General features: G+C 39.1%; 1 protein-coding gene across 12 annotated transcripts in view; it reads left to right on the top strand.

The window, feature by feature from the left end:
• Positions 1–27,192, top strand: part of DLG2 (discs large MAGUK scaffold protein 2) — a 2,228,225-nt gene that overhangs the window by 1,848,749 nt on the left and 352,284 nt on the right. The window lies entirely within an intron of this gene.

The raw sequence follows: 27,192 nt of genomic DNA, 5'->3' as shown, positions 1-27,192 counted from the left end.
TGACTCCGCCTCCCAAGTAGCTGGCATTACAGGCATGCACCACTATGCCTGGCTAGTTTTTGTATTTTTAGTAGAGATGGGGGTTCACTATGTTGGCCAGGGTGGTCTCAAACTCCTGACCTCAGGTGATCCACCTGCCTCAGCCTTTCAAAGTGCTGGGATTACAGGCATGAACCGTCACGCATGGTCTACATGTCACAGTTTAAATGGTGTTCAGGTGCTTGATGCTTGTTGCACTTACTTCCCTCAAATAAAGGTGAAGGTGCTAATATTTTCTTCTAGATGTTCCAAGACACATTTGCATCCAACAGAATGTTGAGAAGCATGCCTTTTTTAAAATGATATATTACTTCTTTTATTTTAAAAAACAGACTTTTCCCCCAAACTCATAACCATACTCTAAACACTGTACCTTTGTAATGTGTATAGTTTGGTGCAAATGTAAAAAAAATAAAATGCATAAGATAATGCTATATAGAGTTTGCTGATGGTACGGAGTTGTAGCAGCGGTACCACTCAACTAAATTCAAGAATTATCAGCAACAATGTATTAAGTACCTTTTTTTTTTTCTTTTTTAATAATTTCAACTTTTATTTTTTTATTTTAGATTTGGGGTTACACACGATGTTTCTTATATGGGCATATCACGTGATGCTGAGGTTGAGCGTACAATTGATCCCATTTCCCAGATAGTGAGCCTAGTACCCAGTAGTTTTTCAATCATTTCCCTTTTCCTTCCCTCCCCACTCTAGGAGTCCCCAGTATCTATTGTTGCTAACTTTATGTCCATGAGTATCCAGTGTTTAGCTCCCACTTAAAAGTAAGAATATGTAGTATTTGGCTTTCTGTTCCTATGTTAATTTGCTTAGGATAATAGCCTCCAGTGGCATCCACATTGGTGCAAAGGGCATTATTTTGTAAGTAATTTTCAAGGCTACTTTATTGAGATGAGATTGACATAGAAAAAGTTGTACATACTTAATGACGAATTTGGAGATGTGTATGCACACATGAAACCATCACACAATCTATGCCATAACGCATCCATCACTCCAAAAGTTTGCTCCTATTCTCTTCTATTTTTGTTATTGTTTTCCTTTTGTGATAAGAACAATTAACATAAGATCTACCCTCTTATCAAATGTTTAAGCAGGCACTATTGGTGACTATAGGCACTACATTGTTCAATGGACCTCTAATTTATCTTGCATAACTATTATTTATTCTTCTCACAATCACTCTGAAAGGTACTGCCCCGTGTTCAAATGAAGATAAACTTCAAGCTAGTCAAAGTTTACCTAACTACAGAGAGTCAGAGCTGGGATTTAAATATTCCATTTTAATGCCCATTACACATACTATATCCCTTCCCTCCCTCTTTTCATTCTTCCATTCCATTGCCACTTTCTCCCTTCCTTCTAATTTTCCTTTCCTCTTCCTTTCTTTCTCTATTTGCTTTAATTTATTCAAATATTTATTGACTGTCTCCTTCTACTATGTCAAGCTTCCTCCTTAGTATGATAGGGTAAATCCATTGTGAGTGTTCCTGCCTATATTTTAATTTTACTAATCATGAAAATAATAATGGAGAGTTACATAAGGAGCCAGTACTTGTGGCTGATATTATGGTTCATAGTTCATAACTAAACAAAGCACTTAGTTTGTGGTTTTCATTGTGCATTTAGAAAAATTTGTTTTTGTTTTATGGCTGTGATTTACAAATAGAATCTTATAATTGACCTTATATTTGTTAGCCACCATTCCAACCCTTCAAAAAATGGGAAAATCTCCCTCTCTCTCTCTCTCTCTCACACACACAAACACAAAAACACACAAACACACACACACACACTTTACCTAAATAACATCATACATCTGTTGACTTTAGTAAGGTGTCTGGCAGTTTGCATGAATGGCATGAATGGCCTTGTCATATGTGTCACTGAGGTCCTCTCACATATGAAGGCCTCTGCCCACTCATCAGCTTGCAGTTCTGTGGAAGGATGTTGAGTATGGGAGAGACAGTGTAAGGTCCCTCATTAGGACCTTGTTCTGCCATCCAAGAACTGAGCATCATTCCTTAAACTACTTCCCTTACCTACTTCAATACTTTCATGATATATAAGATATAACTGGCAGCTATCAAACCTTATTGTCCATGTATGTTTACATGTCTGTCTTTCTGTACTAGGTAGTAAGGTCTCTCAAAGCAAATTCTCTATCTTATATGATTTTATATCCTTAATATTTAGCACAATGCCTGGCACATAGCAGTCTCTCAAAAAAAAAAAGTGTTTATTGAACGAAAAAGTGTTGAATAAATATGGTGGCACATTAAGAAGTCACTATAGCCTGAAAGATTGACTCTAAAATTCTACCTAAAGCATACTAACGTATCTTCATCATCCTGGCTTACATTCTCTATACTGGGGTACCACTTTGTCATTTCATTACAATCAGCATTCATATCATCGTTAAATGTTCCCAGACGCAAAGCACTGTCACATGCATTAATTCTAGAGATCCTCTAAGGCATTCTAAGTGGCAGGATAGGTTGTTATTATTATTGCCATTTTACAAATCAGGAGAAAAGAGATTCGGAGATATTAAATGATCTGTCTATGTCTCCAGCTACTGACTATAAAGCTGAACTCAAAGTCAGTGTTCTCTCTCCTCTCGGCACAGTCTCTTTTCAAAATTTTGTCAACAGTCTCTATGGCACATCTTCCTAGTGCACACCACACTGTGTACACATTACATTCAGGAACACATAAAACAATAAAGAACTAATACTTACATGGTACTTTTGAGTCAGTCACTATCATAAATAATTTAGTCTTCTAACAACACTATGCCTTATTATGTTCACTTTAAGGATAAAGAAATTGAGCCACAGGGATGACATTAGACTCTCTAACTCTGTTTAAATAAAAAAAATCCACCAAACCACAGGCTTTATTTGTTTTAACCTCCATACATGTGAGAGAAAAAAATGAGCTAGTAATACTCTATGGCTTGACAAAGAAAACTCCCAAGTATTTCTGCTTCAAAAATAGATTTATCCATTTAAATATTATTACCAGGACCACATAGTAAATAAGGCAGCCAATCAGAATTATAGTCTTCTTTGATATTATAATTCACAGGACATAACAACAATCTTTGAAGTTCACATAGCATATCCGTTTTTATGTATAACATTTGCAAATACATTTGATGAGGAAAATATCTGCTTTTTTCAGTTGAGAAAGAAGAGAGAACATTTCTCCTTAGTATATCAAAATGTATTTCACCTATAGCGAGCTAGAAAATGGCTAGTTTCAAGGTTCACTATTGGAATTTCATTGCTTAACATTGAGAGAAAAGAGTAAACAGTCTTGAGAAGCTCAAGCATTACATTGTGGAAAGCAAAATGGCACAAAAGAATTACTAATAATGGAATATGGAAGATAAAATATTTTCATCTATAACTTACACTGGACATACAGGGGCAAGCTACCTTCCTGGAAAATACAAAGCAAAAACTCTAAATAACAATCTGGAGCTGGCTGGGCATGGTGGCTCATGCCTATAATCCTAGCACTTTGTGATGCTGAGGCAGGCAGATCACCTGAGGTCAGGAGTTCAAGACCAGCCTGGCCAACATGGTGAAACCCTGTCTTTAGTAAAAATTTAAAAATTAACCAGGTGTGGTGGTGCACACCTGTAGTCCCAGCTACTTGGGAGGCTGAGGCAGGAGAATTGGTTGAACCCAGGAGGCAAAGGCTTCAGTGAGCCAAGATTGCACCACTGCCCTCCAGCCTGGGTGATAGAGTGAGACTCTGTAAAAAAAAAAAAAAAAAAAAAAAAAAAAAACCTAAATAAAATTCAATACATATTAATAGGTCATGTAAAATTAATTTGCAAATAAGTCATGTTAACAACAATGTAGCAATTTCAGAGAAAGGAAGTAGAATCCCCAGGGAAGGGATCTGGGGGATATGTCTTTGGTCTCAATTGTTCTTCATAGGTAAGAGACTTGCATAATAGACAATTACCTTTCTCATCAGGGGCAGAATGTCCATTCCTACTCTCACACACAGACTATAGGATCTTCCTAGGTAATTTAGTTATTAATGGTGTACTATGTGCCAGGTATTGTATATGTATGTATATGTATATAAACACATATACATACACATATATATACACATACACACTGAAGAAAGAGAAGAGACAGTAACACTTAAAATATAGCATGTCATAGTATATGTATTCAATAAATGTTGCTATTACTATTAACAACTCTGCTTTAAGACTGTATCTGTTGTTTTTTAAAAAGGTTCAGATACCCATGTATAAGGAAGGCCTCTTTTGGATCGTTTGGGCTGTTCCTTCTTTGGGACAGGGATTGAACTAGATTGGCATTTCCCAAAGTGTGTTTCACAGAACACTGAAACAGCAGGATTGTAATAGGTTGCTACTGTAATAGGTTCCTTTGTACAGACTTCTTCAATGAAGAACTTCTAAAAACCATGTTTACCTGTGTCCATTGGAAATCTCCTAGAGCAGATGAAATCTGTGGTTTTCACAAACATTTTGACCACAAAACCCTTACATAAGGAGTATCTTACAGGACACCAGTAGTGGGAAATGCTTGAGTAGATTTGTTATTATTATTTGCGACGGAGTCTGATTGTGTTGCACAGACTGGAGTGCAGTAGTGCGATCTCGGCTCACTGCAACCTCCACCTCCTGGGTTCAAGCGATTTTCCTGCCTCAGCCTCCTGAGTAAGTGAGATTACAGGCTCCTGCCACTGCGCCCGGCTAATTTTTGTAATTCCCGTAATTGACTGTTTCCTACATTCTTGCCTGTACAGAAAAGGGAAGTGGCCTGTTACTATGTTTTAAGGTTATGGGTGCCATCTAGTGTTCATGCATTGTCAAAACACATTACTTAGCAACCTGAAGATGGAGGATTCTGAAGCTCCATTGTAGGGAATTTTTTCCAGGCCTACTGCTTATCTCCACCAGAATTCCAAAATTAAATTATTGAAGATGCTCAAAGACAAAGAGATCGTCACCTTGGGCTACAACCTATACATGTATTATAAGTGATCTTTTCTAATTTCTCTTTTATGTATTCTATTTCTCAGGGATTTGTTGCAGAATGGAATTCAGTAATTGAACCATATTCTTGATGTATTCATGGAGGAGAATTTAGGGCATTCAGCAGGCAGTCACATTAACTAGTGTAGTCGCCTCCTCAGGCATTCTTTCTGCAGAAAAAATATAGAAATGCTTCCCTTATTATTTGTTTCAGTGATTTTTTAGGAAAAAATGTGGAACAGAGCACAGAGAAGCAATACCCCCTGGAAGGAGATTATTTCCTGTCTCTCCAAGCAATTTTAGTTTATTCATTCCTCAGGCATCCAAAAATGATCACCCCAGCTGACTTGCTAACTCCAAAGCTCATTCTTGATGGACTTTAAGTATTTAACAAACTGTGTTTCAAGATACATGATTAGGAATATGTGTTGCCAGAAGTGAAATGCTGCAGCTGTTGAAGTGAAGGTATAATAGGTAACTGAATTTCCAAATTAGAATTTAAATTGCATTGTTGATTTAGAAAGAGTAAAAATGAATCACAGCTCACATGGGTATTTCAAAATTGTTCAGGTTATCTTCACGCTTAGAAATGTGCAGAGGGAAAGGACTTGATTTGCCAGGACTGTATTTTCAAGTTTAATTAAATGGAATATGAGCACTACACACACTATTCACCATCTTTGGATACTGATAAGGTCACCTTATATTGTCACCTCAAATAACATTTCTAAATCTGTTCTGGTGTTGTGGCTTCCCCCTCCCCCACGCCATCCCCAGTAAAGATGTCCCAAATTATTTCTTCGATTTCCTGAAGTGGTCTTCATATGAACCTACAAACCTCATCCCTTCAAGTCACCATGCCATACCTGCCATGCCCTTCCTCTCTGGCTCTGGCTCCCAGTCCCATGGAGAAAACTTGCTTTCCTAGTTTTCAGTACTGATGTTTTCTGCCTAAGAAACTCTGTCTCCCTCTGTGCGTTCCTGAAACAAGCACTCTCTGAAATACTAAAAAGGATCTAGGGCCTATGCAATGTTAGGGACAAGTCTCCTCTCCACAACTCAGTGCTATTATTTCACCTTGTCCTCAAAGGTGAAACAGCGTAAATCAGAAACCTTATAAAACCTTTCACCTAAGCAACACCTTCAGCTTCTCTTCGCTCGTCTTCAAAACTTGGAGTCGCCCAAACTCCAACAAAACCACTACCCTCCCCTCAGGAACAAGTATCAGTAAGGTTTCAGAATTTTCAAGGTACTGTGTCAGCCACGACATTCTGTTAAACTTTGAAGTGAAATCCAACTAAGTGGAGTTGATGCTGTTTTTGAGGAGGTAAAAACTTATTGCCCTAAATCTGACCAGTTAAATTTAGAGTTCTGGTCCAGAAACCATGTAGAAGTTACCTCTCCACACCAGCATGCTTGTTCCAGGCATTTGCTCACTCTTTCTAACCCACTGCCTCTAGATCCGTTGACTCTTCAGTCATTTCCGGCTTTTGCCTCTCTTAATTGTGGAGCCCATTTAGACTTCTCCCTACCTTACCGGATCTTTCTTCTTGCACAACTGAGAACCCACTGCTCCCCTGATCACAAGACCACCTCAAATGAAAACAGAAGTGGCCTGTGAAGAGGCTCCAGGGGAGTTACTCTTACTCAGCCTTGGCTTCAGAGCCCCACTACCCAGGCTGACTCCTGGCCCAGCCGCCCGAGCGTGGGGATTCAGCAGGGCCTGACTATGGGCAGAGTCCTTTATTCCTGATGATTGCCTATTACATGTAAACATCACCCATCACGTACAGACTTCTAGCCTGTGGAAAGAGCGAACAGGACAAAAAGCATATCTAATCATATCCTTTTCCTGCTCTCTTTAAAGCCTTTCAGTGGTGTCCCACTGTTCTTAAAGCCTAAAATTTTTAACATAGCCCATAAAGTTTTGCAGAGTCTGGCCCCTGCCTGCCTGGACAGCCTGCCCCATCCACAATACTTCCCCTACTCTCACTGATGCCTCAGCCACCCTGGATTTTTCTTTACCTATGGTCAGGGATGCTATTCAAAATTTCCACACCTTGGCATAACCCTGGCACCAGTCCACACAATGAATGGCCATAGTGCCACAGATGCCGGACAGCAGGGCAGTGGGGACTTCTAGGGAGCCAGAGTTGTGGGTCACTCAGGAGAGCTCAGGACAGCAGTTATTTACTAACAAGCCACACACAAGTGTGTTTCACTGTTGTACCGAAAGAAAGAGCCATATCACTGAGTGGGGATGGAGCAGTAGCCCTGTCCCCTCTGTGCTGAGCTTCCTCCTACCTCCAACCTGTTCGCTGAATTTCCTCTCAAAAGGAACTTGGAGTAGACAAGGAAAAACCCTCCATTATCTAAAAGGGACCAGAGAACTCATGAATTGCCCCAAGTGTCACTTAAACATCATCCCCATTGTCTGACATAGAATCCGGCTGTGTAATATATGTTAAAGAAAATCAGTAAATAGGCCGCGCACTGTGGCTCATGCCTGTAATCTCAGCATTCTGGGAAGCCGAGGTGGGCAGATCACCTGAGGTCGGGAGTTTGAGACCAGCCTGACCAACATGGAGAAACCCTGTCTCTACTAAAAATACAAAATTAGCCAGAGGTGGTGGCACACACCTGTAACCCCAGCTACTCGGGAGGCTGAGGCGGGAGAATCACTTGAACCCGGGAGACAGAGTTTGCGGTGAGCTGAAATCGTGCCATTACACTCCAACCTGGGCAACAAGAGCGAAACTCTGTCTCAAAAAAATATATATATGTATTTTCTTTTTAAAGAAAAACAAAATTTGTGGGCACTCAGTAAACTGTGTAGGGAAACAAAATTAACATTGCTGCTTTCCAGTTACATTCCTTAAGTCCTGCTTATTCAATGTGTCATAAACACACTATATGTCACAACTTAGCAAGGTGCAGTGAAAATAGTACCTTAGGAACCATGTACTTAACATCAGACTTCTAACACCTAACTCACAAGATGACTGCTCAAAGGATTTAACTGTAAGCAGCTTTCAAAACTCTGAAACTTAACTCAGTGCACCAGTAAAACACCAGCTTTTCTCACAGTGGTACTTCCAAAACTCTGTATAATAGCAGATGTGTGAAATGCTCCATTAAAAAGGTTCATAATTCAATGAAAGATCTGAGAAGTCCTGCAGCAAATTTTTTAAATGCTGATAAAGTGTGGTTTTTTTGTTTGTTGGTTGGTTGGTTTTTTGGTTTTGGTTTGTTTTTGTTTGTTTTTCTGAGACGGAGTCTTGCTCTGTCGCCCAGGCTGGAGTGCAGTGGCGTAATCTCGGCTCACTGCAAGCTCTGCCTCCTGGGTTCACGCCATTCTCCTGCCTCAGCCTCCCGAGTAGCTGGGACTACAGGTGGCCGCCACCCCTCATGGCCAATTTTTTCTATTTTTAGTAGAGACGGGGTTTCACCGTGTTAGCCAGGTTGGTCTCTATCTCCTGACCTTGTGATCCGCCCGCCTCGGCCTCCCAAAGTGCTGGAATTACAGGGGTGAGCCACCACACTCGGACCATGAAGAGTTTTTTTAACATTATTTAGCAAAATAACTTTTTTAGTCTTTGGATATAAATTACTATCAAGTGAAACATATTTTTTGAAAATTCTGTCATAATCTCCAGAAAACCTCTTGTATTTTATTTGACAGAAGTAATATTTTCACCTTAAAATCTTGTTTGCAGAGCTCAGAGACATTCACAAAGTACCAAAAGCTACTAGACACTAAGGATACAACGTGAAAAAAGCATTGTCTCCTCAGTGAATATGTAGCCTCATGAAGGGAGACAGACAAATAAATAGGTTATTTCCAGTATAACATGGAAATGCTAATGGTAACTTCCAGGGACCACATGAGCATAAAGAAGAGACCATCCTTAGCTCAGGATGGGAAAGTAAGAAGGATTCTGGAGGGGAAACTTCCCTACAAAGAGGGCCCCAAGAAACTAAAACCAGTAATTAGAGATAAAATGCCTAACATGTATTGAATATATGCTCAGCACCAAGCATTTTGCTGGATACAGCACGATTTCACTGAATTGTCCCAACAACCTTGTTGGATTGAGGGCTCAGAGAAATTAAATAATTTGTCCAAGATCACACAGATAATCAGTAATGATGGTGGTATTTGGAACACTGTTCCTTCTGATTTCAAAGCTATGCTCTTTCTGCGATGTAGGCCTTCACAAGAGAATTGAATTCGGCAGTTTGCTTATGTCTGAGGCAGTCCATACTCAAAGTCTAGTTAATGAAGAAAGCTTAAATGCCTAAAAAAAGAGTATTTAAAAGGAGACATATGAGTCACCACAGGAAGCCATTGTATAAGAAGGCTGTAAGATTAAGGTACTTAGAAGCAATGTTCAGATCCCTAGAAGCTTCCCTTGAGGACGAAACTGTGTTTTATTCATCTCTTCACCTTTGTTGATTAACTTAGAACCTAGCTACTGAGCAAATGTTTAATGAATGAATGAATGACTCATTTTTGCCCACCTCTCTGAAGGCAGTTAGGAATCCTAGGGCCCCTCTCAGTTGTATTCATCTGGAACTCTGGCCAATTAATCCCTTCTGTCCTGAAGATTCAGAATAAATTAAAGCTTTTAGCTTTCTGGTCAATGGAATGTATTTCCAATTCGGACAGATCATTTCCTAATTGACTAAAAGGAATTCCCATAGATCAGAAAAATGTTAATTAAATATTTATTACATATTAAATGCTAAATAATTGATGATCGTTTCAAATATGTTTATGACAGATTCTCTTCTTCCAAATAGATATTTAGGTAGCGAGGACTTCCTATACAAATTTCAAAGGATGGATTAACATCAGTTCCAATGTCTTCTCTATGTAAACATTTAAAATGTGGTATAATAGCTGATCACAAATAAAGGGGAAATCATGCAGAGAGCTCAGGTTTTAAAGGAGGAGTGATCATCGACTTGATCATCACTCCTTTAAAACTTGAAATCTCTTTTGAGTCAAAAAGTGGACTGATGTTTAGTCTAGTTCATTTTGGCCTCAGAATAACCTATTTTATTAGCTAATCTCTAATAACCCTTAGATTTGCATTACCATATATATGTATAAAGTCCTGCACTGTGATTATCTCATTTGATCCTCAAAGGGTCCCTTCAGGAAAGGTAGGAAAATGATCATGCTGCTGTTTTATTCAAGAAGAAACTGAAGGGTTCAACAGTTTTATAACTCAAAGCCTGTTTGACTCTAGGAATAGGCTTCCTTCTTTCCTGAGAAGCTTCCTTATCTGTAACACTAACTACTCTAGGAATGTGCCTGATGGGAACTTGGCTGGTGAAATTATCTCCTGGAGGTCTTGACTCCGGACAACAGACATCAGCTCTGGGTAACTTACATGAAAAAATAATTTATTGGAGAAATAACAGATAGTCTAGATAACAGGAAGCCTGAGGAACCAGGCTTAGAGGCCAGGGAGGAAATCCTCCTAAAAAGCAACCTACTAAGGATGCTGGGCTGTCACCACTGGCCACTTATGGCCAAACCACACTGCTGAGAAGAGTCTGTATTTCTCCATGTACCTTACATGTTAGTGTGGGGATGCTAAATTCTCAACTGGAACATCTGCTTGACCTGCCCTGTTGTAGCTGCCGAGGGGCGGGAAAAGGGAATAGCTGCCCCCTCCAGCTTCTCTAATGGGGGTAAGGCTGTGCCTCCTTCCTGTCTTGAATTGTCTCCAAATAAGAAGCATATCTGAACACCGGGTAGATAAATGATAAATGATCATTAGTGATTATTTGGCTCACTGAGCTCTATTTGAGGAATGTTTTAGGTCTAGGATCTTAAGGATCATAAGTGCTTCTTAAACAATAGAAATTATTTCAGAGAGAAGCCTCTAATGGGAGGAGCCTAGGCCTAAGAGAATAAAAGGAGAGGAACTGATGACAGAAAGGATGAGAGACATATTGTGCACTTCCTACCTAGTAAGAACTTCACATAGTTTGTTTACTATTATCTTGCAGGTCAAAGTTCTGAGACTCTGAGATGTTAAATAATTTGGTTAAGACCAGATTGTAGTAACAGGACTGGACTCTAGGTCTGCCCAACTTCAAAGTCAGTATTTTTTTCATCTTTTACACAAATTCCATAGATTCTATCAACTTCGATCATGTTACTCCTCCGCTTAATATCTTTCCACAAGTTCCTGCTGCCTTTCCAGTTAAATTCCCTCTTTTAATGACAAGTACAGTTATCTCCTTTGAGTTTGCTCTAGAGAGGAAAGCAGTAGAATGGGAACTAGAGGGTAGAGTTTGTTTTTTGTAACAGTGTTTATATGTTGATGGAAATGAGTCAGTAGAGAGAAGGAAATTGGTGATTTATGTAGCAATTCGTATAAATGTATATGAAGTGGAAGAAGTGGAAAACACTTTGTATGGCTGTAACTCATTTGTTAATTATTTGATTTATTGAATATCTCTTATTGATTTATTTTGTTTATTGCTGTATTCCAAGAGTTTTGAGAAAAGTACCTGGCACTTTATAAGTGTTCAATAATGAAAGCATATCTGTCAAATATTATTCTATGCCTATAGGAAATAGAGAGGTAAATCAGACATTGATCTCACCTTCAGGGACTGATAGCTTAGTGGAGACATAAGATATGAACGTGGTCGTAATGCATGGCAGATTGATAAAAAGAAACAACTACTTTGACTTATTCTTCGCAGGCTGACATTATTTAAAATCCATAAGAAGTTCTTAATTCCAAATATCATCTTATCTTCTTCATCATCACCATCACCACTCCTGACACCATTCACTCCACTGCATGCAATGACTGCTGTCAACAACTGACATATGTGGAGAGTTGATGAGTGTCCTATAACAGCAAATTGTTCCTACATGAGCTGCTTCTCTCTTTCTACCACCCCAAATTCCCAAGGGCAGCGTTGTTCCTTTCTCTGCCTCCTAACTTCTGCTCAGGTTCTGAACACCTGAAGAGCTTGAAGCAGCAGATATCATAAGTCATGAGATGTGAACTTCCCAGCTAGTATGGAGGTCAGTAAGGATAAACGTTATGTCTGGATCATCATTGCATCCCAGAACCTAACCCAGTGCTAGGCACACAGAGGTGTTCATAGGTGATGAATAAATTGGAGCATGAACGAACTTCAAGAAGTCTTCGCTAAGGGGAAAGGAAAGCTTTTGGAGATTTTGTTCTAAGTTCTTTCCCTGAAATTCTCAGATGATTCTTTTTTAAGTTGTCTGTGACATCTATGAGCCAACTTATTGCCTTGTTTTCCAGTTTAAGTGTCGGTTGGTTGGAAGAGAGAAATCGTGGATGAATAACTTACCAGAGAATAACTAAATGTGGATCAGTAGATAGGATCCCAGGGGTAGCATTTTTCACTGGAAAAAGCTGTTCCTATACTACATATTTGCTGTGCTTTTGAAATGTCAGGGCTCAGCTGCTTAACAGTGAATCAGTAAAAAAGAAAATATTCCCTTCCTCAGTTGTCAGGCCCACATTATTTTCTGCCCCAGGAAGAAATATCTCCAGGGAATCTTTCCATCCGTTTGAAACATCCACTGTCTTGCCCTGAAAGCCATAAAAAATGAGACAAATCTGTCTGAAAGCAGGTAACAAGGTCTGGACTTTTTGACCTGAACTATAGTTTACATATAAAATGTTACATATAAAATGCTTAGGTATTATCATTCTAATAGTGTAACTGATAGCAATGATAATAATTGGCTGTTTCTGAATAGTACTTTTGATTTATGGAGCCATTTAAAATTTTTATTCTTACAGCAACCTTGAGACAGGCAGGGGATGGTATTGTTATAATAGCAACTTTTTATGAAGAAACCAAGCCTCAGAGATCCTTAGTAGAGAATACAAAGTGATAATGTTAAATGGAAACCTGACCATTTAGCTGCTTATACATTTTTTCAGTTATTTCCATAAACTGTGGCCTATGAATCTATTATTCCCATAAGACAATAGATAACACATAGTGACTGGGATTATTTCCTAAAAATCCACAAGATGGCAGTAAAAGATTTTGCATTGAACTGGAGACACTAGTGGAATGTGACATTTTGCCAAGTTTTCGTACTAGTGATTGTATTTGATCACAGTATTAAAACTGGTTATCATAATGATAGCTTTTTAAAATATAACTCAATGAATTTAAGTTGAATTCAAACCTGAAAGTAACATTTGTGGTTTTGTTGATTTTTTTTTTTTTTTTTTTTTTTTGGTGAGGGTTCTACTTTTAAACATAAGAAACCACTAGGAATCAGCCAGGAGCTCTAAGAGCCAAGATTTCTTGAGAAAGCTCAAAATGACAAATGTTACTCCTTCTTGAACGTTGCACTGACCTATAATTCTCTTGCTTGAAAGAGAGAAATAGAGGGGTCAGCAAAAGGCCAGTAGTTAATCTTCCTTATAATTTCATTTCTTATCATTTGTCTATGTTCAGAACCTATCCTGGAGGGAAACTTTTCTGATGGACCAATGCTGCTATAAAACAAATTCCAGAAACATTTTTTGCCTATATCTCTCGGGTTTTGTGTGCAACATAAACTATACTAAGCTATGGGTAGTTTTTCATGTACTTTTATTATTCTACTCCCAGATTTATGATAGAATTCAGAAGAATGAAGACTACATTTTCTTTTCTTTTTCTTTTTTTCTTTTTGAGACAGAGTCTTGCTCTGTCTCCCAGGCTGGAGTGCAATGGCATGATTTTAGATCACTGCAACCTCAGCCTCCCAGGTTCAAGTGATTCTCCTGCCTCAGCCTCCCAAGTAGCTGGCATTACAGGCATGTACCACTATGCCTGGCTAGTTTTTGTATTTTTAGTAGAGATGGGGGTTCACTATGTTGGTCAGGCTGGTCTCGAACTCCTGACCTCAGGTGATCCACCTGCCCTGGCCTCCCAAAGTGCAGGGATTACAGGTTCAGCCACCACACCTGGCCTACATTTTTCTTTCATTTGGCGGGCGGTCTGCCTCCATGCTGAGCGGGTACTCTCTTTGTTGATGGGGCTCATGATTATCATCAGGCACGCATGGGCCTGAGTCAGTAGACTCTAGAATTGAGAACATCAGAGAAAATCCCACTGTTTCTGTATCTAACATAAAGGCAAGCAAGTGTTCCTTAGCATCTCCTTTGTGTGTAGCAGACAGGACTTATGCTTCAAAAAGATGGCAGTGGATTTGCATAAACATGTAAAAACCTAAAAGTGGACATCAGGTATCTCTAGTTTTAAAGTCCTTCGGGCACTCTCTTATGCTACCCAAATTTCTCTTTCCCCTTTTCCTGACTTTTCTTCTCTAATGTCTTTTTACCTTCATATTCATGGTCATTTCTTATGACAAAGAGTGCAACCTTAATTTTTGCTTACTTGTCAGAGACTCTCTTTTCACCTTGGGTGGCTCATCATCTTTTCCCTGAAGGAAAAATAATATATCTTTCATTCCCTTACTAACATAGATTTAAACCTCCTGTTAGGAAGTAAGATATTCCACTCCATTCCTCTATTTATTCATTTATCCTCTCATCCCTGTCTACAACAAACTTGACAGGGGCTTCCGTGTTTATGTCACCTTGCTAGGTGGAATGTAGTGATGACTAAGCCATGTGTCATGTCCTTGGGATGCTTGTAGTCTAAGAGAAGAAATAAGCAGGTCCACCCTGAATTAGACCATAAGAAAAGTACATTGAGGCAAGGGAGTTCCATAGAAAAGGCAAAACCTCACCAGGTATTCTGAGGAGGATTCGTGTTTTCCTTAGTAATGGAAAGACCTTCCCAGATCCTCACTGCAAGTCTAAGATTTTCATCAGGCCACCATTTTTTCATCAGGCCACAAAGGAAGAACATGAAGTCCAATGCAGAAGTTTTGAAAAGCAGGGATGTTCAAGAATTATCAACAGCCCAGGCCAACAAGACACCAGATGCAGGAGACTATTGGGCCTCTGAATAAACAGGATGAGGAGTTTAAGCACCCGGCTAGGCTAGGAAAAGCAAACAGCTCCCAGGAGCAATAATTCAGTTACTCAGGGCAACCTGAACAAACTCCTGATCCTCTCACTCCTTTGTAAAGTGAAAAGACACAGACTCAGGATCTTTAAAGGCCTTTCCAGTTCCAATATGGTAGGAATATATGTGTTTGAGAGAACTTTCTGTGATAAAAAGGATGCACCGAAGGGTTTTTTAACAATTAATTTATGATTAGTTATGACTAAACATATGTTATGAATAAAGACTTCCCTTTATTTTATTTATTTTTTAATTAGAGACAGGGTTTTGCTGTTGCTAGATTGTGCAATATCACAATCATAGCTCACTAAACCTTTGAGCTCCTGGGCTCACACAGTCCTCTCACATCAACCTCCCAAATAGCTATGAACATGCGTCACCATGCCCAGCCAATTTTTAAAATATTTTTAAAATACAGATTCTCACCATGTTGCCCAGGCTGGTCTTCAACTCTTGGCCTCAAGCAATCCTCCCACCTCAGCCTCCCAAAGCACTGGGATCACAGGTGTGAACCACCTTATCCAGCCTAAGACTTCTCTTTAAACAATAAAAGTTTTAAAATCAGAAATTAAAATTGAAGACATGCATTCATGTTTTTTTCAGAGTCCATTGGTTATAATTTAACCATCCAAATAAAGTCTAAATTCCTCAATATAGCTTCCTCTTATTAATTTGTCCAACCATATCTCTAAAAGTCAATCTTTTCTCCATCATGTAACTATATCTGACATTGTATCCTCTCCTGAAAACTTTTCCCACCCCACCCTCTTCAAAATAACTCTTCTACTCATCCTTCAAATCTTAGATTGTTATATTCTCTAAATGCTGTCTCTCGCCATTCCCACTCCACCTTCCCAAGACAAACAGAAACACCTCCAAGTTAGGTACCCCTCTTAATGTGCTCCATGTATCCCATACTCTTCCTATGACAGCACTTACCATGCTAATTTTTAAAGACATGTTTAATACTCCATTTTCCTCACTACATTGTAAGCCAGGACAATGTCTGTCTTGTGTACCTGACATATAATGTATCTCATAAATATATAATGAATGAATAAAGCTAGATTAGTATTTTAAGTCAGTAGATTCTGAGTAAAGATCTAGTAAAATAAATGCATGACCAACAATGCATGGGCAGTATATACCTATATTGCACAGGACACAATGTTAGGCACTCTCTGATTATTATAGGCTGATTATTTAAAGGTTGCCAGCTCACAGGAATGCGTGTAGCCTAACAAAATTTGAAGAGTATTTATAAGATATTGTGTCTGACATCTCAAAAATCAAAATGTAAAACAAACAAAATGTAGTTATATCTTTTGTATAGCAACCACCAGAGGGCAATGAAAGTAAACGTTGGACATCCTTTCGGGTTAAGGAATTGTAAAATGTTTTCTGATTGAAATCTGGGCAGATAATCTTATGTTTGGGATAGTTATAGGACCTGTAGGCTGTGGTTTCTGTGATTATGGGTTTAGTAGTTATAATTACCTCTCTAGTGTAGAATTAAAACCTAGATCATCTGTGATAGTAACATCACTTTACATTGCATGCATTATCTCATATGAACCTCCTATGGCACTGCCAGAGAATATACTGTTTTCCCATTTTCCAATGAAAAAATCTTAGGTTCAGAGGCATTAAGCTACTAAGTAGCCATAAGATAGCAAAATATTGACATAAACCCTATAAATACTTATTAACTACTTGCATTTACCAGGCATACAAAATTGTCTGCTAAGGCAGACAGTCTGGGAAAATACAGGTTCCAAAATTAATTGTACCAGTTTAGAATGGAGACATATGGCAGCAGCGCCTTAAAAGAAGATCTTGTGGTTTTAGGTAGCCATCTGATGATGCTGCCAATAGGCTAATAGGCTGGAGCCTATTTACAGAAATGTAGTCCTGGAATGTGGGAAGCAGACATCCTTCTGTGTCCACGCTGGTTAGACTCTATCTAAGCTATATGTTCCACTCTAGTTGCTGCATTTTAATAAAGATATCAAGAAGCCACAGACTAGGATTAAGGTTCCTGGACATGATATATTAGAGGGTGAAGGGGAAATTGAAATGTCCCAAAGAAAGAGAGAGAAAGAGAGGGAATTAGACACAGTAATGCATAAGCTATGGGCTCAGGAGCCAGAGTGGGTCTGACGGCATATCTACTAAAAATAGGAAATGAATAATTCCAGAGATCTGGGCTGGCCTCTTATCCATGTCAGATATTGAAGAGAATACATGTTTGTATTCTCCAGGATCCACACAGAGCTAAAGAAGAAGCCTTTTTACTGCTTTAATCTGAGCAGACATCAGAAGCACTTTCCAGAGGCCCCCATGAGGTCCGTGTGCAGGGAGCTGAGCATGGCCTTGCTTGGTAGCTGTAATAGCTGAAGTAAAGTGAAAGGCATTGAACATTCAAGCAGCTTCTTTCTGCTTGCCCCAGCAAGCTCAACCTGCAGTTTGCCCGCCGCTTTCTTCCATTCTCTTCTCCATCCACCTCTTGTGTGTGTATCCCTGAGGTGGGCTGCAGGAGTCTTGCAGTCCAGCTAAAGCGTAGGCACTATGGGAATAAATTTTCTTGGCCCCAGGAATCTGTGTCACCAACAGAGAACGCATGTCACAGTGTCAGCTGGCCCTTAACCAACCTTCCCACCTCTGGTTACATGATGGTAACTATCCAGAATGAATTTATTGAGAATTTTGCTTCAGAGGAGGTTATTAACCACAGTAAGGTCTCCATTATAAGAACTGGATCAGTTAGCATGGCCCATGCGGTCACCATGTTATTAAAAGACTTGAGGGATTAACTTGCCTTTGTAGATGTTGATAATGGTGAATTGAAGGGTGTGAGACAATGGATCTTAAACAAGGCAGTCTTTTCTTGAAACTGCCAAATAGTGTTTCCAGCAAAGATTATCTCATCTCTGCAAACTCCAACCTAGTGATTATCACATCAGGTGCATGCCAGGAAAAAGGTGAAACACTTTAATTTGGTCAGTCTAAATGTGGCCATCTTTAAATTAATGATTTCTAATATTACCCAATATAGTCCTGCTGCAAACTGATAGTTTCCAGTCCAGTGGATATCTTAAGTTATGTAGCTTGGAAGTTGAGTACATTTTCCAAAACCCATATTATTGGAAATGGCTATAATCTGGACACTGCCTATTTCCATTTCTTGACTGTGCAAATGCTTGGAATCCACTCTGGAAGCTGCCATGGGTGGATCTTTGGAGAGCATAGGGACTCAAATGTTCCTGTGTGGAGTGCAGTGAACATTACTGGTATCCCTCTGAAGGATCTGAACTCAGATAGAGGAATTAATCAAAATCTGGAGCAAGGGGGAAAATGTCCACAAAGAAGTGATTGCCAGTGCCTATGAAATTATGAAAATGAAAGGTTATACTTCTTGGGCCATTGGCCCATCTGTAACTGATTGAACGGAAAGTATTTTAGGGAATCCAAGGAGAGTACATTCAGTTTCCACATAATTAAGAGCCTCTGTGGAATGAATGAAGTATTCCTCAATGTTCCTTGTATCTAAGAGAGAATGGTCTTGCAGACCTTACACAGGTAAAGCTGACCCTTGAAGAGGCGGCCCATTTGTAAAGGAGCACTTTACAAACACTTTCGGAATTCAGAAGAAGCTCAAGCTTTAAAGTTGTGTAAACCTGTCATTCTGAAATTATTGAAGAAGAGAAATAGTAGTTATGGGATTATATATAAACCTTTTGAATAAACTTAAATCCCTAAAAATTGGAAACAGGAAAGGGGCTAGAGTGACTGCCCTGTTTATTTAGCCTCTATCTCTTTTATTATTAGCATCCAGATGCTGAATGATACTTATTTCTTACACTTCCTAAGCGACTGCATCAAAGAAGGTGTTTTTGATACCTCTGGTGTGCCAGTACTTGCTTTGTATGTATATGCAGTTACCATTTGGTCCAAAAGAACGTATGATCTTGGTATTTATTGTAATACAGAAATCCTAATTCTTTTAAGTACATTCTAATATTTTTTGGTCTGATGGGCTTATATTATACTCATCTATATACTCTTTTTAGAAGTTGTTACTTTCTCTACAATGTAAAAATGAAAGTACACGTAAAGAAAAAAAGTGAGTCTGAATCCTGACTCTGTTGTTTGTTATTGTGAATTTCAGCAATTTATTTAACTTCTCTGTGTTTCAGTTTTCTTATCAATAAAATGATGACTGTGTCTACTTATAGGGCTGTTATGAGGAGAAATTGATAACACATGTGGTGTTTAGTATAACATTTGGCACATGGAAGGACTTGATAAATGTTCCCTATTATTTTTTTTGTTGCTGCTGCTGCTGTTGTTTTTGTTGATAAAGCACTTGTAAGACCATTCTGCAGAAATGAAGGTAGGCTTATTTGTTTTGCCCTAGAAAATGCTATTAGAACCAAAAGAGGCATCATCTAAAAGCAAGAGTTCATAACAGGCTTAGTTTCAAATACTGTTTCTACCATATATCACCTAACTGATCTTGAACATGTCACTCAACCTTACCCAGTCTCCATTTTCTGATGTTACTGAGCACCTAATGTGTCTGCTCACTGTGCTAAGCACTATGGGTAGAGTGAAAAGGCCTTGTGTCACTGCATTGTCATTACTCAAGCAGGAGCCAGCTGACCATCTGCCGGCATTTAGAGGGCTTGGGAGAAAGCATTCCTGCAAAGGATGGAATTTTTTATTAAATCTACAAGGATCCTATAAAGAATCTTTGTTTCTGCTCTTGAAAATGTTGGAAATGAAATTTGTTCTCACTTTCAAATTGTCTTCATCTGATATGGCACAAGGCTGGTCCTCAAATGGGCTTGCATTCAAAAGTATTTCCCTTGAAATAGTACCTGCCTTTTGAGGGTGACTGGATTCCTTTATTTCTCAAAGGTTAAGAAGATGAAAAGTATGGCTTTGGAACCAGCAAGAGGCTTGAACCCTGCTTTACTATCAACTAGATGTGCAAACTTTGGACAAGTACTTAGCTTCCCCAAACTGAGTCTTCTCATTTATAAAATGGAGCCAATGACTCCTGCTTCAAAGGATTGTTATGGGGGTTAAATGTGCCAAGGGGTGTAGAGCACCATCACGGTGCCTGACACACAGCAAGTGGTCGTGCCTTCTTTGACAGTGCCACAACAGTCCCAGTGCTCAAGGCTCTAAGAACGAGCCTCAGCTCTAAGAGGAATGGGCATTGGCCTTTTGGTCATCATCCCATCTCCTCAACTCTGTAACATTGTGCAGCTCCTGCCAGATAAAAACTGACCTAAAGTTCATTTCCCACAACTCTAGTCCCTCCTCACACTCTATGGTACCTAGAGGTCTAGTGTCCTCATGCTTTTACTTGTCTGTCCTTCAATGAAAGAAATCAGATGAAGGAGTTCACACTGAGGTTGAATGTTAGGAAACAGGCAAAGCATTATTTCAACTATATCGAGAGTTTCATAGTATATCTACCAAGCTTGAGTCCAAAACAGTGAATCTCAAATGGTAGAATTATAGGATTCCCAGTAAACCTTCTGAGGAAAGAATTTCAGAAACATCATGAGTGCTTCATAGGATTATTCATTTATACATCTCAAAGATGGCTACATAAGGCTGTGATCTTCTTAATGTCAAACCCAAGTCTTATTTTTATTGATCTCGGTACATGACATGACACAGCCCCTGGCACATTGTAGGTGTTCAATAAATGTGGACTAGATGGTCTTGAGGCCATATCAGATGGACAAATATATTTCTTAGCCCATCTATTACTGTTAAACACAACCACTAACCATCTATAAAACTCTTGGGATGGGAGAGTTGGAAGACATAGAAGTATTTTGCTTTAGTGTTAAGGATAGAGGAAATAACAGCTCCTCTAGAAATGCCCTGTAACTGGGGAGAATTTCATAGAAGAAGTAGGATTTGAATTGAACTTCCCAAGGCAAGGGTGGCAGCAGGACATGTGGCTACCAAGAAGAGTGTTCACAGGCAAGTAGACAGATGGAAGTTCAAAAGCTACTAGTAAAGTGTGTTGATGACAAGTTCTAGGTAGAAACTAGCTTGTTTTGAAAACCTGTACCCCAGCAGTTGTCTTCATTTTAGTTTCCTTTGAACACTGTAAACACTTCTCCCACATTTTTCTCTCACACTTCTACAAACTCGCAGTCCTCTGTCTCTGCCACATATACAGCAGGGGAAAAAATGAGGCTCTCTTTCCTTTTTCTCTGTTATACTAGTTTCCTCTAATCTTTTGCTCAGTAATATATCACAGAACAACTTTCAGCTCATTAGCTGACAACTTTAATGTTGTTCTTTTAGAATAGTCAAAGATTTACTCTTTTCCCTGATAGCCAACAATACATATGGCTTTAATGTCCCTTTTCACATTTCCTGAGGCTAAAATTTTCACAACATTTAACTCAAATTTAAACTTCCTAAAACTATTTTGGAAAAAAGAACCAGGAAGATTTATTTTAACATTATTTTTCTTAATCAAAACAGCAAATGTCATGAATTGTACACACTAAACATACTTTTTAGTGAGGAAATACTCATCTAGAAAAAAATTGAAATTGTACATGCTATTTACATTAAAAAGTAGAAATCAAAATTTTCTCTTAGTGGTATTAAAAATGGTATTAGGGTGAACCATATGGAATTGCCATTTTTGTAGGTCAAGTTAAATATTGTCAACTTTGTGTGGTTCAACCTAATACAGACTCTTGGATAGAGGTTACAGCTGTAGATTATACTAAGAAAAGAGTCTTCAAATAATTTAGTCCAGAAAAAATTGAATTTATTGGTTTGCTGATTTGAAAGGGGTGCTTAAACAAAGCAGAAGTATTGTTCAGTTTCCCATAGTAAAAGCAAAAGCTATCATTCATTGAGTGGATTTTCATTTGCATCACCTTATTCAGTTCTCAATATAACTCTGCAACCATTTTGAAGTAGATATTCCTATCATCACTTCATAGATGTGCAGAGTCAAAATTCCAAACCTGAGTCTGCTGGACAAAACCCACACTCTTTCCCTTCTATTACACTACCTCAGAGACTTAATACAAAAGATAAACCACTTCTCCAAAATACAATACCAATTAGCGTCAGGACCTGGAATTATGGGTACATATTGAGTTCTTTGCATAGAAAGCTTGACTTTCTACAGTTAGGCCTTTGAGATAAAATTCTGTAAATTAAGAGGTCATCTTATATATACTGAGCTCCTCAAGAACAGAGGCTGTGTGTAAATAATCTTTGAATCTGTGGGACATGGCACAGAACCTATTGTAAATCATAAACAAACATAGTAAATCACAAGTAAATGTTTCTAGAATGAATGAGTAAACAAAAGAATCACTTTTGCATGGGAAAAGGCACAATAGGCTCACAGCTCTTTGCAGAATCAAATGTTTTACAGTATATAGGTATTTTAAAACAAGATAGGATCACAGAATCATAACTCCAAATGGAATATCAGAGTCCCTCTTGCACAATATTTGTTTATTTGTTGTTTGTTTAATAAATGAAGGAACTAAAGCACAAAATTCCAAAGCTAAATGGTGACAGAAGCCAGAGCCAAATCCACCGAGCCTTCTTGAAAATATACCTATCCCTGGATTTTTCTTCCTTTAAGGGACATAAACGTGCTAAGGTATTATCTACTCATCAATAATTACCAAAATTATTTATATTTTTATACACAGCATATATACATACACATACACATAAATAATTGCAGCACAATTTACTTTCTTTGGGGAAATACTTGTTTTTATTGCACACAGCATTTGATAAATAACATTAGCCAGGAACTTCTAGGTGTCAGAAAGAAGGCGGCTAAATACAAGTTGTTTGGGTTGAAAATCACACCCATTCACTAATCCTCAGGTGGACTTGTGCTCAGGAAGAATAATTTACCTTGTCAAACACTCCCAAGCCCCATAAAAAGAGAAAAGAAGGCTGAATTTGTATGCATACGACAGATACCTTCACACACATTATCCTGGAAAACACATTGTAGATTATACATTTTGTTGGTGAGTGATTTATGCTTTCTATGCATAGTTATTTGCTTAGTCTCCTATTCATCCAAAAATCCATACGTTTTCCTGGTTTACCTGACTTTCTCATTATGCATAATTTTGAAGAGAAGCAATATTTAGCAACAATGCAGTCTCTGCAAATGGGTGGCATGCATGCATCTGTCTTCTAATATAATATTCATGGTTTTCACATCTCCAAATGTGAATTTTCCCCTTAGTGCTTCTTCAGCCCATATTTTGTATCTTAGGGCTATACCAAAATTGAAACATTTCCATACTTATTTCATACTTTTAAGAGGGAACAAAATATTGGCAAAGGATGGGTAAGATATGGAGGTTACAAGGCAGATGATATAAACCTTGAGCTACGCACATACCCAAAAGCCCAAAGTTGAGCTATTGTTGACTGACTGGTTCTAGGCAAGGACTAAGGGTCAGATCAGGAGCAAATATAGAATCTAGAACATTCAGTTTATAATGATGATATTTAGAAGGGGGTTGAACATTCAGCTGATTCTTTGATTTGCAGCAGGTCTCTATATTAGACAGGAACGAGTGGATTTTAAAGAAGCTCCAGAGACCTATAAATCCTAAAGAGCTTCTCCAGAAGCCCTACATAGAAAAACCCTAACTTGAGGCTTGTCCTTGACTTAGAGTCCCAGAACATTAAGTATAAGCAACACAGCCTAAGATAGAATTTCAAAATGCTAGCACAGATAATTTTGCTATTTTAGCTTTCAGGAGCAAGCTCCTCTGGCTTGCCTGTATTTGACAACTAACCCAGTGTTTTAGCTGTATTGACAGTGGAACAAGACAGATTTATTTTTATAAGCCTAATTATGAGACTCTCACAGCATGTCAGTTTGGACTTCTAAAGGATAACACAATTCCAGAAATTTAGGTGGTAAACAGTCAGTCATAGGCTGTCTTCCCAATAAAGCAGGATACATCAACCAGGGAAGAGAAGAGAGGATGCAGCAGGAAAGTAGAGGCAGATCACTCAGAGGGAGGTGGTAAGAAAAAGCAAATGAGACCAGCTGCAGGAGGAGGAGATAGATGCAGCCCAGCCGCAGAGGAAAGGTAAGGAAGGGAGAAGTGAAGGGAATCTAGTCACAGACGCAGAGAGACAGATCAGGAGAGGATCACAGAGGTGAGATCCTGCGGGGAGAATGTGAGGAAAAGGGGAGGGCATAATAGAGAGGAAAAACACTGAGAATCAAGGCACCATACCTTTGCAGAGCAGTGTGCAGTGTATGGTATACAGTGTACAGTGCAGTGTACGTGGCAACTCTTCCAGGTGGAGTTTAACAAAAGAGAAAACAATGCAATAGGAAACTGCATGCAGTTCAAACTTGGAAAGGGAAAAGATGGAGGATGATGATTTTAAAGAATGCAGAATTATATGTCTAGTTTCATGGAACTCCCCATGCCAAGAGCAGCAAGGGCTAGTCATATATATTTTGTTCTGATGCTGGCAACTGTTAGTACAGTGAATGAAGTTTGAGAGTTCCAGGTCCCCTGTTTCAGGCAGCCTCCAGTGCTTCTTCCCCTTCTGGATGACTGCTGCCTTTGTGCTTACTGACTTAATGCCTCTTGGTCTCACAAGATGTGGCAGAGCCCACCACTGATCAGAGCCTGCAGCCAGCCTCTCACAGGACTGGCCCCAGTATAGGCTGAAGCATAGTTCAAGGAAGGAGCTGGGTGAGCAGACACTGAATTTGGCCACAGGGATATTAAAAGGATTTGACTTTAAAATGCTCTGGGGGATTGTTGTGTTCTCTGTAATACCCAAAGTGGCAGAGCTGTTGAGGAAAGCTGGTCCCTGCACTGATCAAGCTCGCCCTGAAGAAACAGGGAAATAGCCCCTGGAGATGAGACTACAATATGCCTGGAGGGGGCTGTTTACTGAGATGGAAAAGCAAAGTGGCCCATTGTGATGACAGGCACTAGCAGGAGCTGAGGCTGCTGTGAGAAGGCATGTGATATTATGGGGAAGGGAATGTGTATGCGTGGGGGACAGAAGTAGATTTGGAAGCACATAGCGACATTGGTGGCTGTCAGAGACAGAATTGTTACCTGCATCCCTAAGGCTGGAGAGAGCAGGTATTGTAAGAGAAGAGGGAAGATTAAGTAGGGGAGAAAGGACGCAGGACACAGTTTGTGCACCACACAGACCAGATCTCTTATCTTAGCTCTGCCACTTTCGAAGCATCTAATCGTTCTGTGCCTCAGTTTCCCCATCTTAAAGTTGACCTCAGCAAAGTTCTTGGGAGGATTAACAATAACAAGCCTAATACAGTACCCTTTTGTTCAGTATTCAGTAACTATTATTATCTTTATTAGTGATCTCCTTCCACACTTAAATTGTTGGTCACAGTTTGAAAGCCAATTGACTAGATTTCTTCCCTCTTTATTCCCTCTCTCCTTTTCTTTTCTGTTCTCCTTTCTGATTCGCTTTTCCCCTCCTTCCTATTATTTGCTGAGCATTTACTTTGTGCTAGGAACTGAACGATGGCAGTGGAGCTTTATTTCTTGATGTTTTTATCTACTGAAGGCATTGTGACTTTGCAGCTCCATTCACATCTGAAGCTCTGGTAACTAACCATGGAAACTCACACCTTGCTGAAGAGTTGTTTTCTTCAGGGAGCAGCATTCTGTGTGCTAAACTGGGAGGCTGGAAAGCGGGTATTGGTTAGTAATTAGAAAAGATTTAAATTACTGAAAATACCTCCCTGCCTGTGTAAATGGAAAATTTTTCTGATGCTTACAATATCCACTTGGGACTGATAGTGAAAGATTCAGCACAGCCTTGACTGCTTTTGTGAAGTCTTGATATATGCTTGAGAGAACAAAGGAAAGTGATGAAGGAGAGGTAATTCCAGAGGATGGTCACTCTGTCTCACTCCTGATTGTATGGAGTTTATCTTTTCAGGAGAGTTTTGAAATGATTCTGTTGCTGCTTCTAGTTCTCCCAAATGTCTAGGAGCATTTTATGAAATCAATAATGCTTAGAGTTAAGGCTCTATTTATGTGGTCTGCCTAACACAACAGTCAACATTCAAGATGGCAGCTCCAGTGTAGAGAACTCCACCCTTTAAGGTGGCAAAGTTGGTTGCCACTTTCCAGGGTCCTTCCTGTCTGCTATATTATTCTCCTCGCTTTACTTTCTTTTCTAGTTTACATTGTTTTCATTGTTAGAAACTGAAATTGGCCATGAAATCCTTAGTGAGCTGATTAATAATTCCTTTTTAGAGGAACAGGAGTCTTTGTGAACCTTAAAGCTTCTTCAGAGTTGAGGAAGAGATTCATCAAGCACATAAAGCTGTAGTCACCCTCAATAATAATTTATGAGGACAGCAATTTGTGCCACATCCTGGGAAAACAAGAAGACTAAAACAGTGTCTGACACTGCCTTCTTGGAGCTTATAGTCTAGTTATTGATATTTATTCATTAAAAAGATAAATAGAAAAAGAAAGCAAATCACAGCACATCATGTATCGGATCATTCTTTAAAACAATGACTACATATGGAGGTAAACATGAATGTTTTGCACTCACTGACAGGAACCAGGCACTATCCTAGACATTGGGAATGTAACTGGGGATATGTAAATATGTGTACGGAAAGTGTGTAGAGTTCATTTGCCTAGTTTATTATCAGTGGTTACCTGAAGGTTACGATAGAAGGATGTTCACAGTTTACTTGCTGTTCTTTTGTATTGTTTTAGTTGTTTAAAATGAGCTTGCATTACTTCTCACCTTAAAAATAGTAACAAAAGAGTAAAGGAGGACCAAAATTCATGTAATGCTGCCAGGTTGTGGAGCTGATGGCCAAGTAAGTGTCACAGACCATCATGATTACAGGAGATCTGGGAAGATAGAACCTGACCTGGACAAGAGAGAAGGCCAAGACTTCAAAGAATCCAGGAAAACAGGAAGTAAAACGAGGAGGAGGAAGTTAGGCCCAAGAGAACATTAGGATAGGGATGGAC

The sequence above is a fragment of the Macaca mulatta genome, chromosome 14, assembly GCF_049350105.2.
Source record: "Macaca mulatta isolate MMU2019108-1 chromosome 14, T2T-MMU8v2.0, whole genome shotgun sequence".
NCBI classification, from domain to species: Eukaryota; Metazoa; Chordata; class Mammalia; order Primates; family Cercopithecidae; genus Macaca; species Macaca mulatta.
The sequence above is the reverse complement of the archived record's forward strand: the minus strand, read 5'-3'. Positions and strand labels throughout refer to the sequence as shown.